At 41.4% G+C, this 14419-nt stretch overlaps 1 non-coding gene across 1 annotated transcript; it reads left to right on the plus strand.

The window, feature by feature from the left end:
- The first annotated feature begins 342 nt into the window (after positions 1 to 342).
- On the plus strand, positions 343 to 397 carry LOC120065750. The gene has a single exon (XR_005478704.1). It is a non-coding gene; the product is annotated as a U7 small nuclear RNA (small nuclear RNA).
- The last annotated feature ends 14022 nt before the right edge of the window (positions 398 to 14419 follow it).

A 14419-nucleotide genomic window follows, 5' to 3' on the forward strand; every position in this document is an offset into this window, starting at 1 on the left:
ATTTGATTTGATTAGTATCCCTCGATCATGTGTACAACTTACTATAGAATTTTGTAGTACACTGTAGAATACTATAGTAAATACAATAGTATTATCCACAAAAAAACACTGTAGTAAATACAAAGCCTGCAAAAACACAAAAGTCTGCAGTTGTTGAACTATAGTAATAATACCGTATTTCATTTGTATATACCTTGCCCATTGCCCTCCCTCATGTCGCAACTTGTGCCACCCATAAGTGAGAAACCTACATGCAAAGTATAGACCATATATTGTGTTCCTTACATGTTATAGAAAAGAGCAGAAGCTCTGCTCAGACCCCAGATCTACCTATAGGTTATGGAAAATTTGCTCTTTAAGTAATTGTCCAGTAGGTTTCCTCAAGAAAAAAGCCCCCACTTCTAATGTCAAAGTTGATAAAACAAACACACTGTGGTAAATACTAGTAATGTTAACAAAAACACTACAGTAAATACTACAGTATACTACAGTCTGCAAAAACACTACAGTAAATACTACAATATTAGGGTTGGTCGGTATTCAGATTTTCATACCGTCATACCGTTTCTGTACCATACAGGGGTATATAGTATTACCGGAAGTGCACACAAGGAGCGCTATAAAAAACAACAGATTAAGGCAACAGGGGTCTTGATCCAGGAGGGGTTTGAATGTCTCTGCTTTAACCAAGAAGCTTGATCTTGACATCTAGCTAGCAAGTTAGCAAACCAAATGCATAGCTGGAGACCTGAGCTGGATATAATTTATTTGACACATATAAGCACGCACCCCCGCATCCCCCGTGAGGCGGGGATGCCCCGAACCCCTCCCCCACACCCACCAAAATGAAATAAAATACATTTTAAACAGTATTGAAAATAATAATAATAAAATAATATGGTATACCATATAAACGGTATATCGTCCAAGCCTATACAGTATACTACAGTCCGCAAAAACACTACAATAATTACTATAGTATATACTACAGTTTTGTTACTACGATATTTAAACTATAGTAAACTGTAAATACTACAGTATACAACAGTCATGTCCACAAGAACACTACAGTGAATAGTACAGTAAAGTCTGCAAAAACACTACAGTGAATAGTACAGTAAAGTCTGCAAAAACACTACAGTGAATAGTACAGTAAAGTCTGCAAAAACACCACAGTGAATAGTACAGTAAAGTCTGCAAAAACACTGGTGAATAGTACAGTAAAGTCTGCAAAAACACTACAGTGAATAGTACAGTAAAGTCTGCAAAAACACTACAGTGAATAGTACAGTAAAGTCTGCAAAAACACTACAGTGAATAGTACAGTAAAGTCTGCAAAAACACTACAGTGAATAGTACAGTAAAGTCTGCAAAAACACTACAGTGAATAGTACAGTAAAGTCTGCAAAAACACTACAGTGAATAGTACAGTAAAGTCTGCAAAAACACTACAGTGAATAGTACAGTAAAGTCCACAAAAACACTACAGTGAAAAGTACAGTAAAGTCTGCAAAAACACTACAGTAAAGTCCACAAAAACACTACAGTGAAGAGTACAGTAAAGTCTGCAAAAACACTACAGTGAATAGTACAGTAAAGTCTGCAAAAACCCTACAGTAAAGTCCACAAAAACACTACAGTAAAGTCCACAAAAACACTACAGTGAATAGTACAGTAGTCTGCAAAAACACTGGTGAATAGTACAGTAAAGTCTGCAAAAACACTACAGTGAATAGTACAGTAAAGTCTGCAAAAACACTGGTGAATAGTACAGTAAAGTCTGCAAAAACACTGGTGAATAGTACAGTAAAGTCTGCAAAAACACTGGTGAATAGTACAGTAAAGTCTGCAAAAACACTACAGTGAATAGTACAGTAAAGTCTGCAAAAACACTACAGTAAAGTCCACAAAAACACTACAGTGAATAGTACAGTAAAGTCTGCAAAATCACTGGTGAATAGTACAGTAAAGTCTGCAAAAACACTGGTGAATAGTACAGTAAAGTCCACAAAAACACTACAGTGAATAGTACAGTAAAGTCTGCAAAAACACCACAGTGAATAGTACAGTAAAGTCTGCAAAAACACTACAGTAAAGTCCACAAAAACACTACAGTGAATAGTACAGTAAAGTCTGCAAAAACACCACAGTGAATAGTACAGTAAAGTCTGCAAAAACACTACAGTCATGTCCACAAAAACACTACAGTGAATAGTACAGTAAAGTCCACAAAAACACTACAGTGAATAGTACAGTAAAGTCTGCAAAAACACCACAGTGAATAGTACAGTAAAGTCTGCAAAAACACTACAGTGAATAGTACAGTAAAGTCCACAAAAACACTACAGTGAATAGTACAGTAAAGTCTGCAAAAACACCACAGTGAATAGTACAGTAAAGTCTGCAAAAACACTACAGTAAAGTCCACAAAAACACTACAGTGAATAGTACAGTAAAGTCTGCAAAAACACCACAGTGAATAGTACAGTAAAGTCCACAAAAACACTACAGTGAATAGTACAGTAAAGTCTGCAAAAACACTGGTGAATAGTACAGTAAAGTCTGCAAAAACACTACAGTGAATAGTACAGTAAAGTCTGCAAAAACACTGGTGAATAGTACAGTAAAGTCTGCAAAAACACTACAGTGAATAGTACAGTAAAGTCTGCAAAAACACTGGTGAATAGTACAGTAAAGTCTGCAAAAACACTACAGTGAATAGTACAGTAAAGTCTGCAAAAACACTACAGTGAATACTATAGTTATTAATCCTGCTATAGGACTCATTTATTTCAATCAATTATTAAGAACACATTTTTATTTACAATGACCGGCCAAACCCAGACGACGCTGGGCCAATTGTGCACCGCTCTATAAGACTCCCAATCACGGCCAGTTTTTGATACAGCCTGGAAACTTCACAATATGTCATCATAATATATGCACAAACTGTTTTGGATGGGAAGCATGCGGACGCCTTTACTCTCCCCACCCATCTCCTCCTCTCCCCCTTTTTCTCCTCCACTCCCTCATCCCTTCTGTCCTGTTCCTGTGGTGAGTGGTGCAGTGAGGGGCTGAGTGCTGCAGTGAGGGTCTGTGCTGTTGATGATGTCTAATTAAAGAGATTAGAGGGAGACAGACTTACAGTGATAATGGGGTGACCTAGTAGGCTACTAATGTGCTCCGCCCAGCCCATTTAATCCAATTCACATCCATTATAGTTACCCCCTTTGTTCTTCTGTTAAACCTGCCACTTAAGAGAGAATGTCATCCTTTGTTTAAACAAGTCACTCCTTTTATCAGCTGAAAGGGAATGGGCCCAAGCTGACACATGCAGCCTAAAGATCCTCAATTTCTCCCACAGAGTAAACTTCATTAAATCACATTCTTATCGCTGAGAAACTAAGCAATAAAACGGCAGCTCTGCATTGTACTCCAGCTCAGCGGTAGAAGTGCAAGAATAACATCTGCCTATCTTGAGCTACAAGCTCTCACAGACTAGGCATTGTGCCGTTTTCTAATAACTGGACATACATTCAAATTCCTCTACCACTGCCACTATGATCACACATTAGCTTGGCTATCATGCTTTTGTTTTCATGAGTAATACAAAGCCAATACAACCAGACTAGAAAACCTGGTGTTTTGAGCTGAAACTGAAACTACAGTATGTGTGTTTTGGTTAATTAGGAAGGAGTCTGGCTACTTTTCCTGCATCTGCAGGCTACATTCTGTTGCTAGGCAATGGTGTATCTGATCGGCTTCAATCACATATCATACAACAAGAGCTTCTTCAAAGAACCTCCAAAGGGTTCCGTTCTGCCAGTCTCTTGGAACACACTGTTGCCAGGCCAAGGTTGGGTCAAATTGATAAGACACTCAGTGAATTCCAAAGGCTGAGAGGGATGATTTCAACTGAGTCTGGAGGATGCCAAGCTAGGCAGAGGGTATTCCACTTTTGATCTGGTCACATGGATGCACAATTCATGCTCCCTGTTAAGGGTAAATCCACCCAAGTCTGTATATACTGTATATCTTTTTATTTTATTTTATATCACAGACACCACACACAAATCTCCTAAACCTCCCAAATCAAACTACTGTAAATTTCCACCATGTTGGGTTCCAGCATATGTTGTCAGAACCCTATCTGCTCTACTTCAAGAATGTAGCCTGTGAGAGAGTGTTCTATCCTATATGAGTCTCCTTTGTGAATGGTCATTCCACTGAGTATATGAAGAAAAAAAAGATAATGAAAAACAAAGATTAAGACAATAAACCCGAAATGGCCGCAGTTTTATAGACAGAGTACACAAGCAGCTTAAAGATTACATTTGTCTGTTTGGATTGATAACTGTGTCTCGGGCCGTTCAGTTTATAGTCAGGGAGCTGGAGAGATTAGGCAGAGAAATGAAAAGCATATCACGCCAGCAAAGGGACAAATGCAGCAGGTCTATCTGTGTCCAGAATCTGGGAGCATGAAACATTCCCGCAGATTACTGATACCAACCACACACCATGGGGCAGGATCTGTGCCCTAATCCAAAATCCAGCCCACGTAGGTGGCACACACACAACTAAGAGGAACTCTCTCTATAAACCTTGCACAGAACTTCCACACACAGATGAGAGTGAAAGGAAAGAAAAATATAAAAAAAGACCAAGACCTGTTGTCAATTACATACACTACCGGTCAAGGGTTTTTCTTTAATATGACTATTTTCTACATTGTAGAATAATAGTGAAGACATCAAAACTATGAAATAACACATATGGAATCATGCAGTAACCAAAAAAGTGTGAAATAAATCAAAATAAATTTGAGATTTGAGATTCTTCAAATAGCCACACTTTGCCTTGATGACAGCTTTGCACACCTGGCATTTCTCAACCAGCTTCATGAGGTAGTCACCTGGAATGCATTTCAATTAACAGTTGCGCCTTCTTCAAAGTTCCCACCTTTAAAAATAAAGAAAAACCCTTGAATGAGTAGGTGTCCTAAAACTTTGACTGGTAGTGTATGTATATGCATGCTGATCGTGGACTTCAGGAGACAGCAGAGGAAGCACACTCCCATCCACATCGACGGGACTGCAGTGGAGAGGGTTAGGATTAGTTCCTCGGCGTACAAATCACTGACAATGGTCCACCCACACAGACAGTGTGGTGAAGAAGGTGCAACAGCGCCTCTTCAACCTCAGGAGGCTGAAGAAATTTGGCTTGGCCCCTAAGACCCTCACAAACTGGGCACACTGCCTGCCCTCCAGAACACCTACAGAACCCAATGTCACAGAAAGGCCAAAAATATAATCAAGGACATCAACAACCCGAGCCACGGCCTGTTCACACCGCTATCATCTAGAAGGCGAGGTCAGTACAGGTGCATCAAAGCTGGGACAGAGAGACTGAAAAAACAGCTTCTATTTCAAGGCCATCAGACTGTTAAATAGCCACCACTATCCGGCCTCCACCCAGTACCCTGCCCTGAACTTAGTCACTGTCACTAGCCGGCTACCACCCGGTTACTCCACCCTGCCCCTTAGAGGCTGCTGCGCTATTAATATAGACATGGAATCACTGGTCACTTTAATAATGTTTACATACTGTTTTACTCATTTCATACAGTACTGTGTGTATATACTGTATTCTAGTCAATACCATCCTATTCAACTATTGCTATATATATATATATACACTATTCCATCCTACGATTGTTCAGATATACTAAATATTCTATCCACATATTGTTCATAATGTCCATAATGTCTATACATCCCATATATATTTATACTCTGGACACCGACATTGCTCATAATGATATTTATATATTTTTTAATTCCATTATTTTACTTTTAGATTTGCGTGTATTTGTGACGTGTACGCTACGAATTGGGAAGCACGTACAGGGAGTGAATTTAATAAATAATGGAACATAGAACAAAACAAGAAACAAGTCGCGTACAGACATGAAACACAGAAACAGAGTCAATAACACCTGGGGAACGTACCAAAAGGAGTGACAGATATAGGGGAGGTAATCAGGAAGGTGATGGAGTCCAGGTGAGTCTCATGAGGCGCAGGTGCGCATAGCGATTGTGGCAGGTGTGCATAATAATGAGTAAACTGGCGACGTCGAGCGCCGGTGAGGGGGAGCAGGAGTAAACATGACAGTATTGTTGTGAATTGTTAGATATTACTGCGCTGTTGGAGATAGGAAGACAAGCATTTCACTACACCTGCAATAACACCGGCTAAATATGTGTATGCGAACAATATGTTATTTGATTTTGATGTATGTAATGACAATATGTATTCTTGTGTTATGTATCCTATGCTCTTTCCAGTTTATAATGTTAAGTGGAATAAACAGGACCAGAGAGAAGTATATCTCTATGTGAATTTATGTCATAATTAGCATTCAGACAATTATCACGTCTGCTTCTTTAAACAATGACACCATGAGTAAAAAGGTGTTGCTCATAAAATATCACCACATAGCAGATGTGTGAGACGGTGAACGCAAAAGAAAATCTGTATCCACAGCAACAGGGGCTGATCTTGATGACAGCTCAGGGTAATGTTTCTCTCTGTCTCTGTATGAAACCGGATAACTAAATGATACAGTCCATAAACATTGCTGTGAAAAAGTCCATAACTATGTCTTTCCAGGATGATGTTTTCTGGGATGCGATCTAGCAAGACACAAGAGACAGCTATTGGAACAACACAAAACGTTCTCAGTTCAGCCTTTTGATGCGTAATCCATAAAACTTTTTGGGGTTTACTGAGATGTGCTTCTCCCATCACTATTATTAGAGAGTGAAGTGGACCTCAGACTCTTGTTATATTGAATCTGTAGAGATTCTGATTCATCTGTTTGTTTAAACAAAGACATCTAACAAGTCCTACTCAATTTTCCCCTTTTTTTAATCAGCACATAGTTATACAATTGAGTTCATACTGTATGGTTTTACAAGGTATCTCTACAGTGTTTTTTATTTTACCAGGTAAGTTGACGGAGAACACATTCTCATTTACAGCAACAACCTGGATGAATGAGCCAATTGTAAGCTGGGAATGATTAGGTGACCGTGATGGTATGAGGGACAGATTGGGAATTTAGCCAGGACACCAGGGTTAACACCCCTACTCTTACAATAAGTGCCATGGGATCTTTAGTGACCACAGAGAGTCAGGACACTCGTTTAACATCCCATCCGAAAGACAGCACCCTACACAGGGCAGGTCATTGGGATATTCTTTGGTCATTGGGATATAACCCTGCTCAGCTTCAAAAGCAAGCCAGCAGTGGGATGCAGGGTGGTATGCTGCTGGCTGTAAAATTCAACAGAAATGAAAACTTCAACATTTCTATTCTCCGTAAGGAGCTTTGTGTTCATGTTGTATTCCTCAGTAATAAAGCCTCATACCAGTGATGTCCAGAGCAATGGCTCTCAAACCGGTCCTTGGGGACTCCCAGACATTTCACAGTTTTGTTGTAGCCCTGAGCTAGCTCACCTGATTCAAGTAGTCAAGGGCTTGATGATTAGTTGTCAAGTTGAATCAGGTGTGCTAGCTCTGGAATAGTTAAATACATGAACGGCTGGGGCTCCATGAGGAGAGTTTTGAGAAACACTGGTCCAGAGGGGAGTTTTACATTATCATTTGACTGCCAGCAGAACCTGCAGTGGAAATAGGATCATATTCAGTTACCAGCCATCTGCTGTGTGGAACAACAACACTGCCTGCAACACAAAACACCTCTTTATGTATGTGTATGTACCGTGCGTGTGTATGTGTGTTTGAAAAACGCCTACTGTAACGCTACATTTTTATACACCTACACCTAAACAGAGAGCTGGCTTCTGAATAGAATGGAAAACACAAACATACTTTCTTAAACAATCTGGTACAAGCTACAGTACAACTCAAAAACACAGGGTCAAAGTAAAATAAACACACAGATTATACGAGTGACTCATATACCCTGATGAAGGCTTTGATTCACGTATCTATTAATATCTGAAGTTAGTTGGACAAAGTGTGAAGAGTGTTTGAGGCAAGGACTTTGTGTTCGTGATCAGAGTGAGACAGAATGCGAGGGATCTGTATCTCTGTGTCTCCGTTAATTTTAGGTAATAGGCCCTGCAGTCATGTTGAGGCTGGGGTCCGGGCCCTGCTTAATGGCAATTAGATGTTCCTTTTAGATCGTTCGCCCAATGCCTGTCAACATTCTGTCCCTTTGGAGATCCTCTGAGTGACACCACCTGAGAGCCTTTTCAAGTTTCAAGTTTTAATGCCACATGCACAAGTACAGTGAAATGTCTTTCTAGCAAACTCAAACTCAAAATCCAACAAAACGATAATCAATAATAATGTATTACTAGAAAAAAATGCAGTAATAAAAAATAGGAAATATGAAATACACAATAAAGTAAGCATACTAAAAACAGGACATATTTAAAAAGTCAGTTCCAATACCATATTTACATGTGCAGGGATACTGGAGTGACGGAGGCAGATATGCACAAGGGTAAAGGGAACTAGGTGACATGATATAAGATAAACAGAGTAGCAGCAGCTTGCATGTGAGTGGGTGTGCGGGTGTGTAGTCAGTATAAATGTCTGCATATTATATGTGAGTGAGCAAATGATGGAGAGAGTGTTTGTGTGTGTGTTGGAGTGACAGTGTGTGTGAGTGTGTAGGGCCCTGTGAGTGTGCATAGAGACAGTGTAAAGATTGAAATAAAAAGTCAGTAAGATACAAGGTTAACTCAGTCCGTGTAGCTATTTTGTTAGCTATTTATGAGTCGTATTGCTTGGGGATAAAAGCTGTTCAAAAGCCTGTTGGTTTCAGACTTGATGTGCCTGTACCTCTTGCCGTGCGAAAGCAGAGAAAATAGTCTACGGCTTGGGTGGTTGGAATCTTTGGTTAGACTCTTTTCCGGGCCTTCTTTTCACACCGCCTGATATAGAGGTCCTGGATGGCAGGGTGCTCTGCCCCAGTGATGTACTGGGCTGTCCGCACAACCCTCTGTAATGTCATGCGATCGAGGGCAGTGCTATTGACATACCAAGCAGTGCTGGACCCAGTCAATGTGGTCTCAATGGCACAGCTATAGAACCTTTTGAGGATTTGAGGGCCCATGCCAAACTTTTTCAACCTGCTGAGGGAAAAGAGGCACTGTCGCACCTTCTTCACGACTGTGCGTGTGTTTGGACCATTTTAAGTCTTTAGTGATTTGGACACTGAGGAACTTGAAGCTGTCTACCTGCTCCACTGATGCCCTGTTGATGTGGATGGGGACGTGCTCGACAATGATCAGCTCCTTGGTCTAACTGACGATGAGGAAGAGGTTGTTGCTCCGGCACCACACTGCCAGGTCCACTCCTCCCTGTAGGCTGACTCATCATCACCGGTGACCAGGCCTACCACCGACGTGTCGTCAGCGAACTTGATAATGGTATTGGAGTTGTGTGTGGACACACAGTCATGGGTGAACAGGGACTACATGAGGGAACTAAGCACACACCCCTGTTGGGCCCCTGTGTTAAGGGTCAGCGTGGCGGAAGTGATGTTGCCCACCCTCACCACCTGGGGTCGGCCTGTCAGGAAGTCCAGGATTCAGTTGCAGAGGGAGGTGTTCAGACCCAGAGTCCTAAGCTTGCTGACGAGCTTGGAGGGGACAATGGTGTTGGACGCTGAGCTGTAGTCAATGAACAGCATTCTCACGTAAATATTCCTCTTATCTAGGAGGGTAAGGGCAGTATGAAGGGCGACTGAGATTGCGTCGTCTATGGATCTGTTGGGCGGTATGTAAATTGGAGTGGGTCTAGGGTGGCGGAGTTAATGTGTGCCATAACAAGCCTTTCAAAGCCCTTCATGATTACAGAAGTGCTCCAGGGCGGTATTCATTGTGGAATGAAGCCTTAGAGTTCTTAGAAACAGGAAGGATTGTGGTCATTTTAAAATGAAGGGATTACAGACTGGGAAAAGGAGACGTTGAAAATTACTGTGAATATACCTGCCAGTTGTTCTGCGCATGCTCTGAGAACGCGCACTGGAATACTGTCGGAGCCTGGGCCTTGCGAGTGTTGACCTGATTAAAGACCCTTCTCACGTCGGCCTCGGAGAGTGTGATCACCCAATCCTCTGGGTCGCTGACGGCCCTCACACCCGGCTCAATGTTGTTGTTCTCAAAGCATGCTTAAAATGCATTGATTTCGTCTTGTAGAGAGGCATCGTTGATCAGATCATGATTGGGTCTTCCTTTGTAACCCGTAATGGACTGTAGCCCCTGCCTCATGCGGCGGGCGTCGGAGCCTGTGTTATATGATTCCACCTTATTTCTTCATTGTCCTTTTGCTCGTTTGTTGACTATGCGGAGGTCATAACGGGCCTTCTTGTATTTATTCCTGTCTTTGGCCGTAGCATCAGGGTTGCCTACGATAGCTCTGTGTGTGGTAGCACTGTTCTTTAGTTGAGCGCCATCCTCGCTGTTAATCCAGTGCTTTTGATTGGGGAAGCAGCAAATCCTCACCGTGGGTACAACATCACCGATGTATTTTCTAATGAAGCAGGTGATGGAGGTGGATAGCTCGTCAATGTTACCGGCGGAGTCTCGAAATATATTCCAATCAGCGCTAGCAAAGCAGTCCTGTAGCATAACCTCTGATTCTGGTGACCATTTCTCAATGGCGCGAATCACGGGTACTTCCTATTTCAGCTTCTGCTTGTAAACAGGAAGCAAGAGTACAGAGTCATGATCTGATTTGATGAATGGGGATGGGGGAGGGTCTTGTATACTTGCTTGTGGGTAGAATAGCAGTAGTCTAGAACTGTATTGCCCCTAGTGGCATTGGGAGACGTGTTGATGGAAGTTGGGCATCACGTGTCTTAGTGATGCAGAATTAAACCAGAAAGGCAGCCTCTGGGTGTAGGTTTTCCTGCTTGTTTATAGCCTTGTACAGTTCGTGAAGCGTCAGCTTGTTATTTTTCTTGTCCTGAGGGGGAATGTACACAGCAGTCACGATAAAATCTGAAAACTCCCTTGGGAGGTAGAAGGGTTGGCATTTGACCATCAGGTATTCCAAAAAGGGTGAACAGTGGGTCGACACTTCCACCACACTGGAATTAGCACACCAGTTGGAGTTGATTAACCTTTTCTCAATAGGGGGTGCTGTTTGCACTTTGTAAAAATTTCGTTCCCAAATTAAACTGCCTCGTACTCAATTCTTGCTCGTACAATATGCATATTATTATTACTATTGGATAGAAAACACTCTCTAGTTTCTAAAACCGTTTGAATTATATCTGTTAGTAAAACAGAACTCCGAGTTGGAGCAATTTTCCTATGAGGAAGTGAGAAATCTGAAATCTGCAGGCTGTTCTGAGGTCAGTTTATTAATTTGCATGTCTTCTATTGGTTGAGATGCACTGCATACGCCTTCCCCTGGATGTCAGCAAATAGTGAGAATTGGAATGGAGTTGCTAGGCAGATCTGAGGCCTTATAAATGGGCTGGCAACGTGGGGTCCCCCCTTTCCTTCACTCGCCATGACGCAAGACAGACCTCAGGATGGCGTTCTAGAAAGCTCCCATTATAGCCCTTAGATTTATCCGGCTCTGATTTTATTCGATATAGGTGTTAAAGACATCATAATGTTGTTATTTTAAACCAAGTTATATCAGTTTATATCAGTATATTGCGATTTTCGGGTATTTATTTGTGCTGCGTTCTAGTGAGTTGGGCACGTCTGGGCCACATGGCTAATGTTTACTGCTAATTCCAAAGTTGAAGGCGACAATCTACAACCGAGCAACGATTCATTTGGACAAAGGACAACTTGCCCAAGATTCTGCTGGGAGCTCATCAAAAAGTAAGAACTATTTATGATGTTAATTCGTTGTTCTGTTGAAAAATGTAAAACTCATATTCCGCCATTAATTTCGGTGCGGTCTCGCTTTAACGCACGCTGTATGTCGTAGTAACGTTAATTTTAAAAATCTAACACAGCGATTGCATTAAGAACTAATGTATCTTTCATTTGCTGTCCAACTTGTATTTTTTAGTCAAGTTTATGATTAGTTACTGATTAAATTAGGTGCCTCTCCCAAGATTTCTCCCGACATATTGTTGGCAGCTTGGCTACTATTCTCATTGTATAACCACGATTTGTGCCGCTAAATATGCACATTTTCGAACAAACTCTATATGTATTGTGTAATATGATGTTATAGGACTGTCATCTGAAGAAGTTTGAGAAGGTTAGTGAAAAAATTTATATATTTTGCTGGTTTATTCGTTATCGCTATTGTTGGCTTGAATCAATGCTGTTGTGTGGTTGGCTATTGTAGTAAGCTAATATAATGCTATATTGTGTTTTCGCTGTAAAACACTTAAAAAATCTGAAATATTGGCTGGATTCACAAGATCTTTGTCTTTCATTTGCTGTACGCTGTGTATTTTTCATAAATGTTTTATGATGAGTATTTAGGTAATTCACGTTGGTCTCTGTAGTTATTCTAGTTGCTTTGGTGAGAGTTGTGATGGTGGCTGCAATGGTAAACTATGATTTATACCTGAAATATGCACATTTTTCTAACAAAACATATGCTATACAATAAATATGTTATCAGACTGTCATCTGATGAAGTTGTTTCTTGGTTAGTGGCTATTTATATCTTTATTTGGTCGAAATTGTGATAGCTACCTATGCAGAAAAAAAATGGTGGGAAAAAAAAGTTGTGTCTTTTGCTATCGTGGTTAGCTAATAGATTTACATTACATACAGAAATGATGGCTGGATTCACAAGATGTGTATCTTTCATCTGGTGTCTTGGACTTGTGATTTAATGATATTTAGATGCTAGTATTTACTTGTGACGCTATGCTAGGCTATGCTAGTCAGCTTTTTTACTGATGGGGGTGCTCCCGGATCCGGGATTGTGTGCAAGTAGAAGTTAAGAGGAAAACCCCTCCCCCTTCAATTTCCCCGACTCCACTGTCCTGTCCGCTCGGTGAATGGAGAAGCCATCGAGTTGGATACCCATGGGGAGTATCTTGTCCGAAAGCCATGTTTCTGAAAAGCAAAGAATATTGCAGTTCGAGAGTCTCGATGGTGGCAAATCCACGATCATAGGTCATCCATCTTATAATCAAGTGACTGTACATTAGCCAGTAGAATGGAGGGAAGAGGTGGCCGGTTTTCCCTTCGCCTTAATCTCACCAGGATCCCCCCTCCCTTGCCTCTGTAACCCCGCCACTTCCTCTTGGGTAGCCCGAAAATTTAGTTGGAGTTACAGAGGAGCTTGCAAAATGGCGACCATCCAGTACGGCACCAGTACAAGCACCAAAGGCCCTCAAACAAAGGCACAGGGGAAAGAGGAGAAGAGGAAAAATAGACAGCAAGAGAGAGAGGGGGAATGACCAGAAAGAAGAGAAAGAGATAGAAAATGGAGTAGAGAAAGAGGGAGATAGGGATGCATATAGAGAGAGTTTGGAGAAATGTATCAGGAGTTTATCTAACTCCACTAATGAGATATCATTATTATTTTTAATAAAACAGTCTGTTAGTCATTGTCCTTCTATAAAATTGCTTCTGCAGTCATGACTCCACTGAACCTTGTGGTGAAAAGTAGATACAACCCATCATGTCAATGGAAGCTTTGCTCAAAACCTATTCTAAACAGTGTCCTTCATTATACTTTTGACATAAAACAACTTCCAAGCACTTACATGATAACAGTCGACATAGACATTCACTCTCCTTTGAGATTATATCAGAATCCTGAGCTGAATACTGTTAAAAGGCATTTCTTGTGCCCTTTTATAGGATCTATTGAAAAGGTGCCCTCCTCAGTATCTAGAAGTTCAGGGTCCAGCTCTGGTAATATCCCTACTGTGCAAATAAACAAAAACATATACAACAAATAAAAAGGGGGATATGTTGGACTAAGCATGGAAGTACATTAAGCAAGTTTTTGGATGCAAAAAACGAAGTTCGCTGAAGCACACGAACACAACCTTTGCATATCAAAGCAGATTTAATTCTGCAAACTCCATTGAGATCACTAATATTTCTGTGTCTCTGCAGAGTACGTCTCCGTGTGCCACCTAGAAAGTGTTCTGGAGCGTCAGGCTTGGCTGGGTTCCATTAGATTTCCCCCGCGGGTCATCCATCGGCCCCAGGACGGGCGAGAGAGCGCCCAGCCCCGAGGTGATTAACGGAAGAAAGATGGCTGCGGTCCCAGCGTAAATCCAGAGGGGTTTCAGGTGGAACACAGGCGCTTGTCTACCGATGAGGAATGGTACTGAGCCTGGCCCAATCCTGCCTGGAAATCTCTCCTCTCACTACTCACTCCATTCTCACTCCATCCACTTTAAAGAACAAAGGAAGAGAATGAGAGTGTGTAGAGC

This window comes from Salvelinus namaycush, chromosome 20 (assembly GCF_016432855.1).
Source record: "Salvelinus namaycush isolate Seneca chromosome 20, SaNama_1.0, whole genome shotgun sequence".
Taxonomy (NCBI): domain Eukaryota; kingdom Metazoa; phylum Chordata; class Actinopteri; order Salmoniformes; family Salmonidae; genus Salvelinus; species Salvelinus namaycush.